The sequence below is a fragment of the Lolium rigidum genome, chromosome 4, assembly GCF_022539505.1.
Source record: "Lolium rigidum isolate FL_2022 chromosome 4, APGP_CSIRO_Lrig_0.1, whole genome shotgun sequence".
In the NCBI taxonomy this organism is placed as follows: domain Eukaryota; kingdom Viridiplantae; phylum Streptophyta; class Magnoliopsida; order Poales; family Poaceae; genus Lolium; species Lolium rigidum.
In genome coordinates, this window is record NC_061511.1 from 217,851,320 (window position 1) to 217,865,675 (window position 14,356).

Consider the following 14,356-nt stretch of genomic DNA (forward strand, 5'->3'; position numbering starts at 1 on the left):
GAACACATCGCGAGAATGGTGAACAGTCACGTTCGACACGTTCGAGACGGAGGCGTAGTAACAAGGACATACTATTGGAAAGTTTGAAGAAGGAACCGACGGATCACATTGACACACAATTAGCACTTGTACCAAAGAGATGTGCAGAGGTGAGGAGCCATACATTTTACGAACACGAAAGTTTTACATTATCGGTAATGAATAATTATGGTACTACTTGTTTTGCAGGAAGTTCTAAAAATGCTAAATAAGAATGGTGTCATGTACAAACCGGTTGAAGGATCGAGTCGGATAAAGGAGGAGATGAGGAAGAAGACACTTCTATTCACATCGATGATTCATCTAAGAAATAATTCATGTACAAGAACGAGTTACGACGAGTTAGATGCTTTAATTAGCAATGTAACAAAGACTTACGGTAAGTTTGTCACACCTCCTAAGCATAATGGGGTGCCGGAGGCAGGAGATAATGTGTACGTCACACCGGGAAACCTCGGTAACACGGAGGGTACACAAGATAATCCTTTTATCTTAAATGATACCACAAAACCGGCATCATCCTCGGATATACGTATACCGGATGACATTTTCGCAAGATCTACCACCAAGGTGAATGCTTTGGACGGAAGGATGATGACCTACATGACGGTGAACATGAAGTTATGAGTACTCATAGTGTTGAAACAATGGGACGAGAGGCTAGTAGGAAGAAGGGCAATACGGCAGAGTGTGCAAATAGTAATGGTAGAAGGAGAAACGCAGCGGCGGTACAAGTTGGAGGGAAAAGGAAACGGACGACGAATCAAAAATATGGATCACCATATGTGGTCGCGAAACCTAGAGCAAAACGTCAAAGCCGTGTAAAGAAAGGTAACACCATTTATTCGTTATTTCTTTGTTGGCAAATAAATGATGCTGCAACCTTGTAACACATATGTTATTACTATTATGTGCATCGGGGTTGTTTGCGGAACATGAAGTTGGGGTATCTTCGGCGGTACCAACACGAGCGGGAAATAGAAGGCTGCCACTTTATATGTTAAAACAATATCCAAGCTACCAAAAGAAGCATCTAAAGGAGTGTACAAGAATGAATATGGCGCCGACTTGTCTTCGAGAAAATCTTAACGTCGTTCTTGCGCACGAATGGCTATACGATAGTGTAAGTCTTCAAAACCAAAAGTTTGCGTTATACTCGTAATTAAACTATTTGAATTTGAAAATATTGTTGTTGCTATCAGATTATTGATGCTGCTATTGGGTATTTGTCTCTCCGTGTTGGGTACTGATCGAATGTTATGTCCTGCGTGGAGGACAAACTATCTCCTTGAACAAGCGAGAAAAACAATACGGAAAAAAATACACTATTAGAAATATAGATGAGGTAGTTACAAGACCAGGGAGCCTTAGGTAGGGTTATGGATGAATATTTCAAGCGTGAGAAGGTAACGAGCACTTTCTTTCAATGTTTCATGCGAAATTAGAATAAAATAATATGATAATTGACAAAGTTTTTTCCTTCTCTTGTAGACATTTTTCGCACTGAACATACGGAAAACTCATTACGTAAGCTTGTTGTCATGCATACAAAGAAGAAGGAATTCCGGGTCCTTGATCCTCTGTTTGGTTTAGGGGTGTCAAAATCAGTTGTGGAAGACTTGGTATTACACTCTCTACACACATGTCTTTGTGTACTTTCTCATGTACGTACGAGTAATATATTTGTTGTTTCGTAGATTGGGCAAATTTCACGGGACATACAAGAAGCAAACAATACTTGTGACACGAGAATATCCGGATGTCGAAGAATGGCCTATTAAAAGATATGACATCCCTAAGCAAACCGATGAGTAAGTACCTATATTGCATTACACATAAAGAAAGTCGGTTTTGTACATGCGGACACTTTTAAATTTTGTCACATTATATACCAGCAATTCATGCGGATTATGGGTATTGCAATGTATGGAGCAATTGGGACGGAGATCGGATGACTTGCCCGGTTTCTCGGGTTGGCTATACTATGTTCCATGCACTCGGTTAATTTTAACAATGTTAACAACCCATGTGTATAACACCTTATAATGTTTTGGCAGGCCACGATCGATGAATCGAGAGAAAGTACGAGTTGCAAACATTGTTTTATCACCACACAACATTCTTGAGAAGGTGAAAAACAAAGTGAGATTGCTAGCAAAGACCAAGAAAATATAAATTTGATAGTGTGACTTGTTCGGTTTGCTCCCGTGAAAGGTTTCCGGACACATGTGATATTGAATTTTTAATTGTCTTCGGTTGTAAACAATATTTATTCGGTTAAGATTATCTACAAAATTTTGTAACATTGATTTTATTTCCCATTATCGAAAGTATGCAATTATTTATATCTTTGTACATGCATGCTATGATGATTATAAGGAAATGCCTACTTCACAATATATAATGTCTTTTGCCATTTTTACAAAAGAACACCGAGAGAATTAAGAACATCGGTACAAAATAAAAACATCGGTACGTTGCAAACATTAACAACTCCATCAAATACAAAGCTATAGTCGTCCCATTCATAATTAAGGAAATTTACTGCCCTTTAGATAACTATGAAAGAACTACCCTTCTGCTTGCGACACATTCACTGCACATGTTCACGGACATAAAATTACACAACAACTCATATGAATCTTTTAAAGTATATGAAACAAAATGGCAGAAAAACTTACTTCGGATGAAATATGCATATTGGGTTTCTTACTGTTATGCCCTTCTCCTTGGCATGCCCGCACTTTTGCACCCTGCGTTCCTTGTGTCCTAGTGGTCTTCCATTTTTAGTCATTGGAGATTTCTGCGCTTCTTGCCTAGGTGCACCCTTAGTGGACACTTTCAAAGGATCACCAACAACAATATCGCATGGTCCACTAGCATCTTCATTTTCATGCACCGACCTGAGGGGACCATATGCTTTACCTTTAGCATACCCCTCTCTTCTAGAAATTATGCCATCAATGGTACTTGTTCAGTGAGATCATATTCCTGCGAATTGTTTAATGCAATATGCATAGCTCGTGATACCTTAATATTCATCCTGCTGTATTTCATCCGCTCCTCTGCCCGCGGACCAACCCCACCCAAACATGTCGGCTGGTGCGTTTAGATGGCAACCCTAACCTGGCATTTTTTGTGAATCGTCGTAGAGCACAACATTGTGGAATTTCAGTAAATTTCAAGAAATGCAGCACATGCGGTATGTGCTTGCAAGGGATCCCCTTTCTAATCATCCTTTGACAGCTGCACCTTATAATTTCTGCCTCCTTGGGTCTATATTCCACGTAGAACCTGGTCCTTACATGATTCCTCCATGCCACAATGAAGATGTTTGAGTCTCCTGCCTGCATTTTTTCTAAGATCTCTATGCCGCCAATCTTTGAAAGCTCACCTTGAATAATATAGAACACGGCGGGAGTGAAGATTTTTGCAGCGGCAACCTCTAGTTCTACGAAATTAGTAATTGCCACTTTGGTGTAGTACGTGAAGCCGTGCGGTCGTCGTGGGCTTCGTTCTCACGGAGACGGACAATTGCGTTGTCGTAGTGCATAATCATATCAACAATTGTCATTTCCCCATCTAGGTGCAGGTGCGGACAAGAGTTTAAACTTTCACTCCACTTGGTTACTTTTCATACCCAGCCAGAATCCTTGAGAGAGATACGCTGCAGCCCAAAGTTTCCTCTTGGTGTACATCCTCTTCATCCATGTTACGGTTTTTGGGGATTGCCATTTTACTGTAAAATGCATGCCATCGCTCCTCAAATACTTGCTACTGAGGTGGTGTAATACAAAAGAGTCCTGAACTCGTTCGGTGACTTGTTAGGTAGATGCATCTCCATATTTTTTTCAATGTGGAAGGCTGCAGATGCGATGCGGCACACCAGGAAAATACTTCGCCGATTGCGGCGATCATCAGCGGCATCTGCATCCGTGATTCTTGCCTTTGGCTTCGGTGACACATCGCTTTGAGGAAAGTCTTTAGAAGCCAAACATATGTTTGTTCATTCTCACTTGAAAGGATGGCACACCCAAAAACCGTTGTCCTACGGTGGTTGTTCAAGCCCACAAAAGGAACAAATGGCATCTTATATTTATTCATCTTGTATGTGCTATCAAACACCAGCCACATCTCCCTAGTCCTGGTAATCCCTACGTGATCTGGGAATCACACCGAACATGTGCTTCGAACGGCCTTTTTCATCAACGTCATATTCAAAGAAAAATTCAGGGTCCCTCTTTTTCCTCTTTGACATAATGCGGATGGGTAGCTGTGGTAGCGTCACCGTCGAAAAGCAGCCTCCTCCTCTCCCTAGAGCACATGTTGTACAAATCCTTTCTTGTGAATCCAACACCGGCAAATGAACCGGAGCACTGCAATGAATTTTCTCATAATGAGGTGCTTCACGATTCCCATGGATCCCAGTGATAATATCTCAGATCTCTGCGCGTCGTTGATCGTCTTATGGGATCGAAGAAACGGAGTCTGACATGGTTCAGTTGGGTCATGGTTATGTTTGTCACGAAAATCTTCAACAACCCAGAAACCAGTTCTTCCATCAAACTTGACCACCAAACGTGCCTTGCAGCCGCAGCGAGACTCAGGTCTGTGCCTATATACACGGCCTTCCGTGGTCAGTTAGTTTTTGGGACGTACTGCCTGTCCGGAACACACAAAACGCCTTAACCGAATTACTCCATCATCAAACCGCTTAACCTGGTCAAGCCGGATGCTGAACCCATAATCTTTAGCATATCTGTTGTAGAAAGAATATGCTGCTTGCTTCAGAAATAAAAGTCATCTCTTTTATCATCCGGTATAAATCCCGATCACTATCGGGATATTCATTGCCATTGCTACCTTTGTGTGGTTTCTCGGGCTGACTAGCGCTCTGGCGTCGCCTGCAAGTAGAAAACGTAGGCATTAATTAAAACTATAAATTTATGTGTTCCAGCTATATAAGACTGATAAAAAGAGATAACAACCTGGCTCATGTCAACGAGAATCCTCGGGAGCTGATGCACCTTCCACATCATCGAGTGTGGCCCGTGTCCAAGTCGGATTCACCGTAATAGTCGTACTCAAGCTGCGTGTCAAATTGTTCCTGAAATTTATTAATGCATTTCGAAATTTAGTAACCGTAAATTTTACAGTTGCCATCATTTCATGCATCATTTTATGTCACTGTATGAGTCACTACACATACCTCACTAGTATTTAGACTGTCTGTGTGTTCACCATGGTTCTCATCATTTTGATCGTCTGTGTGTTCGCTATGGTTGTCAACATTATCAAATTCATCGTACGCAATCGCATAAATTATGACATGAGGAACCATATATAATTTGATGATGCTGGACTGCTGGTAATCGAAATGAAAAATAGTGGCTCACATCAAACTCATCTTCGCTCCAGCCGGCTTCGTGCTGCAAATTATCCTCCATTTCGGAGTCATCGGAATTATAGCCGACGTACTCGTTTTGTTCCTCAATCATACCAGATATAGAGTTCTCCATATTCACGTAGTATTGGACCATAATTAGAATTGAAAAACCGGCAGAATTGCGTCCTCTTACTATGCTACAAGATGAAGTCATGGTACCTGTAATTTTAAACCCTAGCGGGGAAGATGCCGAGCCGGTGGCGCGCCTTTCCAAGGTCGTCGATCTGCGGGGGGCTTCGCGCGCGGTCGGCGGCGTCGACGTGCGAAACAACCACCGGCGGCGACGGACGTGCCGGCAACAACCGCCCGACGGCCGGGCCGGCAACAACCGCTTGCGTTCAACCTAGCGACGGCGTGGAACAGCTCGATCGAGATCTCCGGTACGTGCCGATGAAAACGATGCATGCAATGGGAGCTAATCACGGTGATTAGCTTAGCACGTGGGACCCACCCACGTGGGGTCGTCCGTATAGATACGCCCAGGCCCTGTATACCCATACGAGTCTTGCACTGGGCTTGGATATGGGTTTCGGCGGGCAGCACAAAAAAAAAACAAAATCGGGACCACCGTACCCCTTCGGCGATAAGTCGCGAGTTTGGAGAGGGTGCGCACCGAAGCACACCTCTTCTTTCAATATCTGTGCCGAACTATCATGATCAAGCCGGCCGTGCGTTATGCATGTCAGAAGGCCGGACCCTGTCAATTTGTCAAAGCCAGCCGCGAACGTGCGTCATGCACAGCCACATGCAGAAAACAGTATGCGTGCCCTCCAGCGGCCGAAATGTCCGTTTGGCGCGCGGCGGACGCGAGACAGACCGTTTTTGTCCGCGCGTCCGTTTGCACCCTGGGGTGGCTCCAGCAGCGCGACGTATTTCCGCGTTTGCATCAAATATGAAGTTTTGAAACAACAAATAGGATTTCAACGAAGTCATAGTTATAACATTTAAATTTTTAAAAGTCTACATGAAAATAAGATACTAGTCCTCTAGGCATGATCTTCATGGCCAGCCATGGTCCATTGATGCTCAATCAGATCCGTCTGCAGCTGTTTGGAGATGGTATCGTTTGTGACTTCTACATTCATATGTAGATAGTCCTGCCAAGATGAAGCTCCAGGAAGTGGCGCAACCAACTCACCTTGGAATTCCCACTGGTTCTCATTGCGGCCATCAGGACGCTCGTTCTCAACGATCATGTTGTGCATGATCACGCAGCATGTCATCACCTCATGCATGGTCTTCAGGGACCATGTTCTTGCCGGGTGACAGACAGTTGCCCACCGAGCTTGGAGCACACCAAATCCACGCTCCACATCTTTCCTGCAAGCCTCTTGCATCTTGGCAAACCTCTTCGTCTTCTCGAAGTTTGGATTACGGACAGTCTTCACCAATGTGGCCCAGTCAGGGTAGATGCCATCAGCAAGATAATATGGCTTGTCATATGCATTTCCATTGATCTCATAGCTCACCCGGGAGCTTTGCCTTGCATGAGCCTTTCGAAAACCGGTGATCGGTGCAACACATTGATATCATTGTTGGAACCGGCCATGCCAAAGAATGAATGCCAAATCCATAAATCTTGAGATATGACAGCTTCAAGAATGACAGTCCGTCCCTCCTCATGCCCGTTGTACTGACCCAGCCATCCAAATGGACAGTTTTTCCACTCCCAGGTGCATGCAATCTATGCTGCCAATCATTCCTGGAAGCCTCTAGACTCGTTGATAGATAGGAGGCGTCTTGTATCCTCAACAGTTGGCTCCCTACAGTAATACTGTCCGAACACGGCAATCACGGCTCGGCAAAACCTGTACATGGACTCAAGGCAGGTGCTCTCACCCATTCGAAGATACTCATCGAATATATCAGCAGCCATTCCATATGAGAGCATGCGAATAGCCGCAGAGCATTTTTGGTAGGAGGTGAAGCCTAGCGCACCTGTTGCATCGGGCCTGCATTGGAAGTAGGGGTCGTAGTTCCTGACGCCCCGTAGAATGACCAAGAACAGGTCCCTTGACATCCTGTATCGGCGCCGGAACAATTTTTCCGGAAAGATCGGATTGGTGAGGTGGAAGTAGTCCTTGTGGAGGCGGGCCTGCCCTGCCACTCTGTTGCGCGGCAGGTTTTTCGAGCGCCCCTTCACAGAGCCCCGGTGCTGCGGCCCCGGGTTTGAGGTGAACTCGTGGATCATGGAGGCCGCAGTAGTTGCCAATGTGTGCGCCGAATGATCGGACTCGTCGTCCGAAGAGGAGTCAACGATCTCCGCGCGGAACTTCTCCACCATATGCCACGCGTCCATCTGCGTCGATACGAACTCTTGATCAATGGCCGAAAAAACGAGAAGGAACCTACCGGCGCAATAGGTCGAACAGGTCGTGGGCGGCGCGGAAGGGCGGCGCAACCGGCAACGTTTCGCCCGAAAACAGCCGGCAGGTTCGCGCCGGAGCCCCAACCCCGAGTACGATCCTGCTCTCCCGCGCGGCGACAACGGTGCCGGCGGCGAGTACTGCGGCGCTGTGGCGGACGGCGGGGATTGGGGCGGGGCCGTCGCACTAGGGCACCAACGAGGGTGAAAAAAGAAATCAGGTCGAAGCGGTCGATTTTGCTCTCGCTGACTTGCGGGACAGGGTAAGAAATGGAGGACGCTCGCCGCGTCCGCCAAGCGTCCGCGGAGACGCAAAGCTGGCGCATATTTGGGCCAGGTTTGCGTCTCCGCGGACGGGCCGATCACTTTGCGTCGTCCCGCTGGAGCAGGGCCCAGACGCATTTCCGGTCACGGCGGACGAAAACGCTCAGCGACCATTTGCGTCGCCGCTGGAGATGCCCTTATGCAAAGCTGCAAAAAGTCTCAAATGTTGAAGCATGGCAATGATGGCATTTTCAAAGATGCTTGCTCCTTGCAGGTTCCCATTTTCAAACTTGGGAGTCCTATAAATACCATCTGCATCCCGCTCGGGAAGGAAACCCAAAGCAGGATCAGCAAACCAAACCACAGGTTCCACCTTCAGATACAGGTTTGCATTTGCAACCAAGCGTATATACTCTACATGTTTTGCTATGTATTTAGATTTGTGTATATGCATGCGATTTGTATGGGTCTCGCTGAGCACCGTCGTCGTGGCTATTTTAGCTGCAGATTTTCAGGTCTTGGATTTTGCGAAGATGGGTGATGCCAAATCATCGTGGCCGGAGCTGCTACGGGCGACGTCTGACGCAGCGAAGATGAAGATCCTTCGTGACCGGCCGGACGTGCGCGTGATCGTGCTGCCCGTTGGTTCCTTCGTGACCGCCGACTACAACCCCAAGCGTGTCCGCGTCTTCATCAACTCCTCCGGTTATGTCGCCAAGGTCCCCACCATCGGCTAGGCCAATAAGCTCGATTGACCATGTCCTGCGAGTGTGCTCGACATGATTCATGCCTGCCGCGTGTTAGCAACAATATTATGCATGCACCTACGTACATCAATACATGAATAATGTGGTCTTTTCGATTCGAATAAAGTTTATTATTGTGACCTATACCAGACAAGGTTCAGTTGTTATGCATTGGAAACACTTTCTCTTTCGTGCTACGTTTTGTATTGTGGGGGTACAGAAATTAGTTCGGAACTGATTGTAGGATCACCCATGCGAGGATTATCATCTGGTCTGTGGTTCCAGACATCTGGACCAAACATTTTGGGAGTCATACCTTATTTTTAGGTTAAGTCACAAATTTTTAAACTTATTTTTTTTTGCGGGGAAATCCTCGAGATTTTATTACTTAGATATAGAGTTACAATCAGCTAGCAAGAGTCGTGACACACACTCTGGAGCTGATTGTACCCAACAAGCAGTACGATTTCCACTTCTACCCAAATTTGCTAGACTATGTGCAACCCTATTTTGATCACGACCTATCTTCATGAGTATAACTTCTCGAAGATTCATCAAACGTATCAGCTCATCAACTAGATGACAGTATATTGATCTGTTCCGGATATTTTCCTCCAGAGCTGTAAGAACCGAGGCGCAGTCGGATTGGATGATGATTGGCAGCTCCGACTGTTCTTGTGCCAATGCTAGTCCTTCCATCAACGCACTGAATTCAGTTTCGAGTGCATCATTGCAGTTAAACAGGACTCGGCATGCTGAGAAAATTCCCGCAGAACCATACTTGTACTAGCTCTTCCTTCATCATCAAAGGACCCATCGACCGAGAGTGCAGCCCAGCCGGGATTAGGCCTTGGCCATGGCGTACTTGGCGAATTCTGGGCCTCACTAGTAGGCTTCATAGTCGTAACACCTGGACGCTTCCCCTTCAAAATTTCAGTTACAGACTGCTTACGGATGTATCAAAGTAGCTGCATAAGTACCTTTTGGTTACTTCGGTTGGAGGTACAACCTTGTCATGGACCATGTCATTCCTTAGTTGCCAAATTCTCCACGTAACCATTATAATCATGTTTCTTGCTTCCTCTAAAACCGAATCCAACATATCAAAAAGCCACTCCTGGCCAGTATTTAGCACAGATGTATTGGCCGGTATGGGCCATACCTCACACATGCGATCCCATATTTTCACAGCATTAGGGCATGAGACAAGAGCATGGTGTGAGTCCTCCTTAGCTAACCCACATAACCGGCAAGTGTTGATCTTGTAGGTGTCACCTACTCTTATTAACGCTCATAGCAAGCGCTCCTGTTACTACCTTCCATGCAAATATTTTCATCTTTTGAGGCAAAGATGATTTCCAGATTAGGTTCCATACTGGTCTACTACCATCAGACCTAGAGCTTGTAGCACCACCCGCATTTTGATCAATATGCTCTGAGACTCCAAGGTGGTATGCACTACGGACAGTAAAGCATCCTGTCTTCTCCGTATGCCACGCCACGAAGTCATTCTGAAGGCGTGGTGAAGTTCTGATTTTCAGAATTGCCTCAACATCAACCGGTCGAAAATACTTGTGCAGCCTGTCAGAATTCAATGCACCATTCCTATCCAAAAAGTCAGATACTCGATTGTACATGCATTCACCTTTCTCTGAAATTGGGCGAAATGTCGGTCCTTTTGGAATCCAGGGATCCCTCTAGGCCCGTATGTTCCTTCCATTGCCCACCCTCCAGATCATACCTCTTTTTAGGAGCTCTAAACCATACTCAATACCTTTCCACACTGAAGATGAGATTTCTGTAAAAACTGTGTCCAACAAATTACCATTTGGGAAATATTTTGCTTTTAGTAACCTTGCACACAGACTATTTGGGTTATCCACCAACCGCCACACTTGTTTAGCTAGAAGGGCCTGGTTAAACATTCTCACATCCCTGGACCCCATACCACCGTGGGATTTTGGAAGGATCATTTTATCCCAAGCTAGCCAAGCCATGTTCCTTTTTTCCATTTTCCACGCCTCACCAAATTTTGAAACTTATTATGCTGTCTACAATCGGAAATTCAATTCGGCTCCCGGGTGCGTATGCTCCCTCTACCAACAAAATATATTTCGAAGTGTGGAAAAATTTTGAAAAAAAATTCTACATGTACATCTCCATAATATATGTGTATGCGTCAAGTTTCACGAAAAAATAATATTTTTTGTGGCCTATGTAAAAAAGAGAAAACTTATCCTGTGAAAAGCATTGTTTTCAGCACTGAATTTTGTCTTTTTTACACACGTCACATGATAAGTTCATTTTTTATGAAACGACTTTGTGAGCGCGTAGCACGTGAAGATGTACGTACGAATTTTTTGTTTCAATTTTTTTGAAATTTAAAATACATGTAACATGCATTTCAAAATATAGGGAGCATATGCTCCCATGTTCCAAAACACCACTCCCGTCTACAATCTTTTTTGTTATTTTTACAAATCACAAATAATTATATTGAAGTCTCAAACTTTTTAGGCACAAACCTAATTCTATAATCTATGTGCGATGATTTTTTGGAAAGTTTCGGAACTTAGAAATATGATTTCCATGCATCGCGAATATATATAATTTTAATGTCTTTTCCTCATGGGCCGTCATTGCTCTCTCCCCCATTGAGTAGGTTCTGTTGTATCTTTAAAAAAAACAGAAGCAAAAGCTTTGCCTCATTCGATTAATTAAAAAGAAGTTTTGCAAGTTACAACAAAAGGCACTCTGAAGAGTTGATACAAACAGATTACTCTCCCGGTATAACTTCACTCAAACGTTTTGCTCCCGAGGAGACCTACAGTTTTGCTTTCTTCTTTATTTTTTCTAGGATGAACATCATGGGAGCTTGCTTGTTATGGAAGACTTTTGCATTCTTTCGTTCCAAATTTCCCAAGTAACAAGCAAGGTAAGGAAGCCCATCGCTTTTCGGTTTGGAGAGGGGGCGGCCGTCATCCGACGCCACCAATCTTCAAGTGCAATAGTTGGTCAATCATGAGTTCAAGGACGAAAGCTCCGAGCCACACCTTGATGAGACTCCAAAGTCTAATAGTGAACCAGCATTGCTCGAACGAGTGTGCAGCCGAGTCCATAGTTTGCTTGCATAAGGGACAAGCACCATCGTTGGCCACCCTCTTTTCTCTAATCTATTCGCCGTCTAAAGCCTATTTTATAAAGCAATCCATGCAAAGGACTTGGTCTTTGGAGGTGACCAAATCTTCCATACCATTTTGTTCATGTCGGTGAAGATTGCCCTAAAGAACTGGGCTTCTAAGCGGAGGCTGCCGAGTATTGACCATTCGCCGTTAGATTCCAAACAATATCATCCTCAACATGCTCAACAAGGTTGACATCTTCAAGTTTGGTCCAAAGGATAACATATTGCCTAATGTACGCGGTGGTTAGTTCATCAGTCTTGATGCGAGGCTCTCTTGATGTTCGATTTTTCCCGTGATGAGCTCATGAAGATGAGCGGCACAATGTCCTATGGTTTTGAACCATCCAACCAAGAGGCCTCCTTCCTCTAGCATATGACTTACTTGTGGCACAACTGCATGCTACCTAGACTTGGTCAATGCCTAGAGCTACCTAAACATCACTACTCTGCCTCTGAGCAAACAAATAGTTATCCCTCAGGTTTCACCAATACCCATTTGGGTTATCTACATGTTTGTGATGAAACCCACCGAGATATAATTTTAGAAAATGTCTTGGAAAATGGAACTAATTCTAATATAATACAACGATTATCACTAACTCTAAAACTAAACTATACATTACCATCTAAAATGTCATTTTCTGAACCGGTGAACTCTCCCTCAAAAGTCAGAAGTCAGCGGCACCTAGCTAACATGGGATATGCATTGATCCTGAACGAAGCCTACAATTTGTGGATTTTTTATCGATCTGTGTGGACAAGTCACTAGTAGTCGGGACTTATCTTTGTTTATAAGCGCCGAACTCCACTGACTCGGTCCAGGATGGCCGCACTCGTCCCTCCGTAAAGATCGATGCACATGGAGAATCATCCGGCCGGAGCAAGCAAGATCGAGAGCGAAGCATTGATCGAATAAAATGTCAATACCTTCTAAGAACAGATAGAGAAGGATCACATGCTGAAGCATCGCATTGTCAAAGATGCCTCGCCCGATCTACTCCAAGCTAGACTATAAATACCATCTCCATCCAGATCCAATCCATAAACCAAAGCTGGACACTACAGCAAGCCAAACCACAGGGGTTCAAGCAACGAACAAGAACAGGTTAGCATGTCCTCTTCAGATTGGGTGCGTGTGATTCTGTACATTTCCATCTTCACTGACAACCCGATGTCGCTACATTTTCTGAAAACCTTCAGGTCTTGGATTCAGCGTTTCTGCAAGAATGTGTGAACCGGCGAAATCGTCGTGGCCGGAGCTGGTGGGGTTGAAGGCTGTGGTGGCCAAGCACAAGATCATGAGAGACCGGCCGGACGTGGAGGTGATCGTGGTGCCCGCCGACTCCATGGTGACCGCAGATGTCAACACCAAACGCGTCCGAGTCTTCATCAACACCTCCAACAAGAAGGTCGTCAAGGTCCCCAAGATCGGCTAGGCAAGGATGCTCGAGTGTATCGCTCACGTCACGTGCGAGTGTGCTTGACGTGGCATGAATAATGTTGTGTTTCTAGCAGAACGAAAAGAATAATATTGCGGCGTATCTTTTAAACTCTTGGAGCTATATAAAACCAACAATGTTGATTGCTCGCGAACCAACATATGGTTACATGGTTAAGAAGATAGTGGTACCTCTAGCTCACCGGATATCAAACCCCGACACCTAGGGTCTTACAAAGACGGAATATTTTCACAGTGGAAGGCAAATTTTACGTTAGTAGTGAGGCACTTTGTTTTTTGGACTCAGTCTTTCGAATATACTCAAAGAGGTAGGGTGTATCGTGTACGTGTGTGCCTTCGTAGAAGTGAGTGTATGTATTTATTTGTAAGCGTCTTTCAGCCGAAAAAAGTTAACTGGAGCCTACGCAAAAGAAAAAAGATGTTCACCTAGAGCGATAAATATTGATGGTGCGATTTCCATGCCATTAGATACACGCATTTTATTTTTTCAAAAAAGGGAAAGGGACAACCACGTATGCCATAACATAGTAAATTCTAGTTTCATATTTGCGCCATCTTGTTCCCAAAAATTAGATGGCTGAAAGTCTGGACAAATGAAGGCCAAGCTCAAGAGAGCGCTTTATGTTTTAAAAATTAAAATTGTATTTAAAGCTCTAAAATATTCTAAAAAAATGTTTGGGGTAGTCAATGATGCATTCTATGAGCATGGTTTTTTCGTATTTTCAGCTACACAAAAACGAGAAAATCTTTAAAAAAAACTAGCAGTTTTGAAATTTATAATATTCACTATACACAAATTCAGGCTAACATGTATCTTGCACTTGCCTCGCCCGCATTCCCATCTAACCCATGT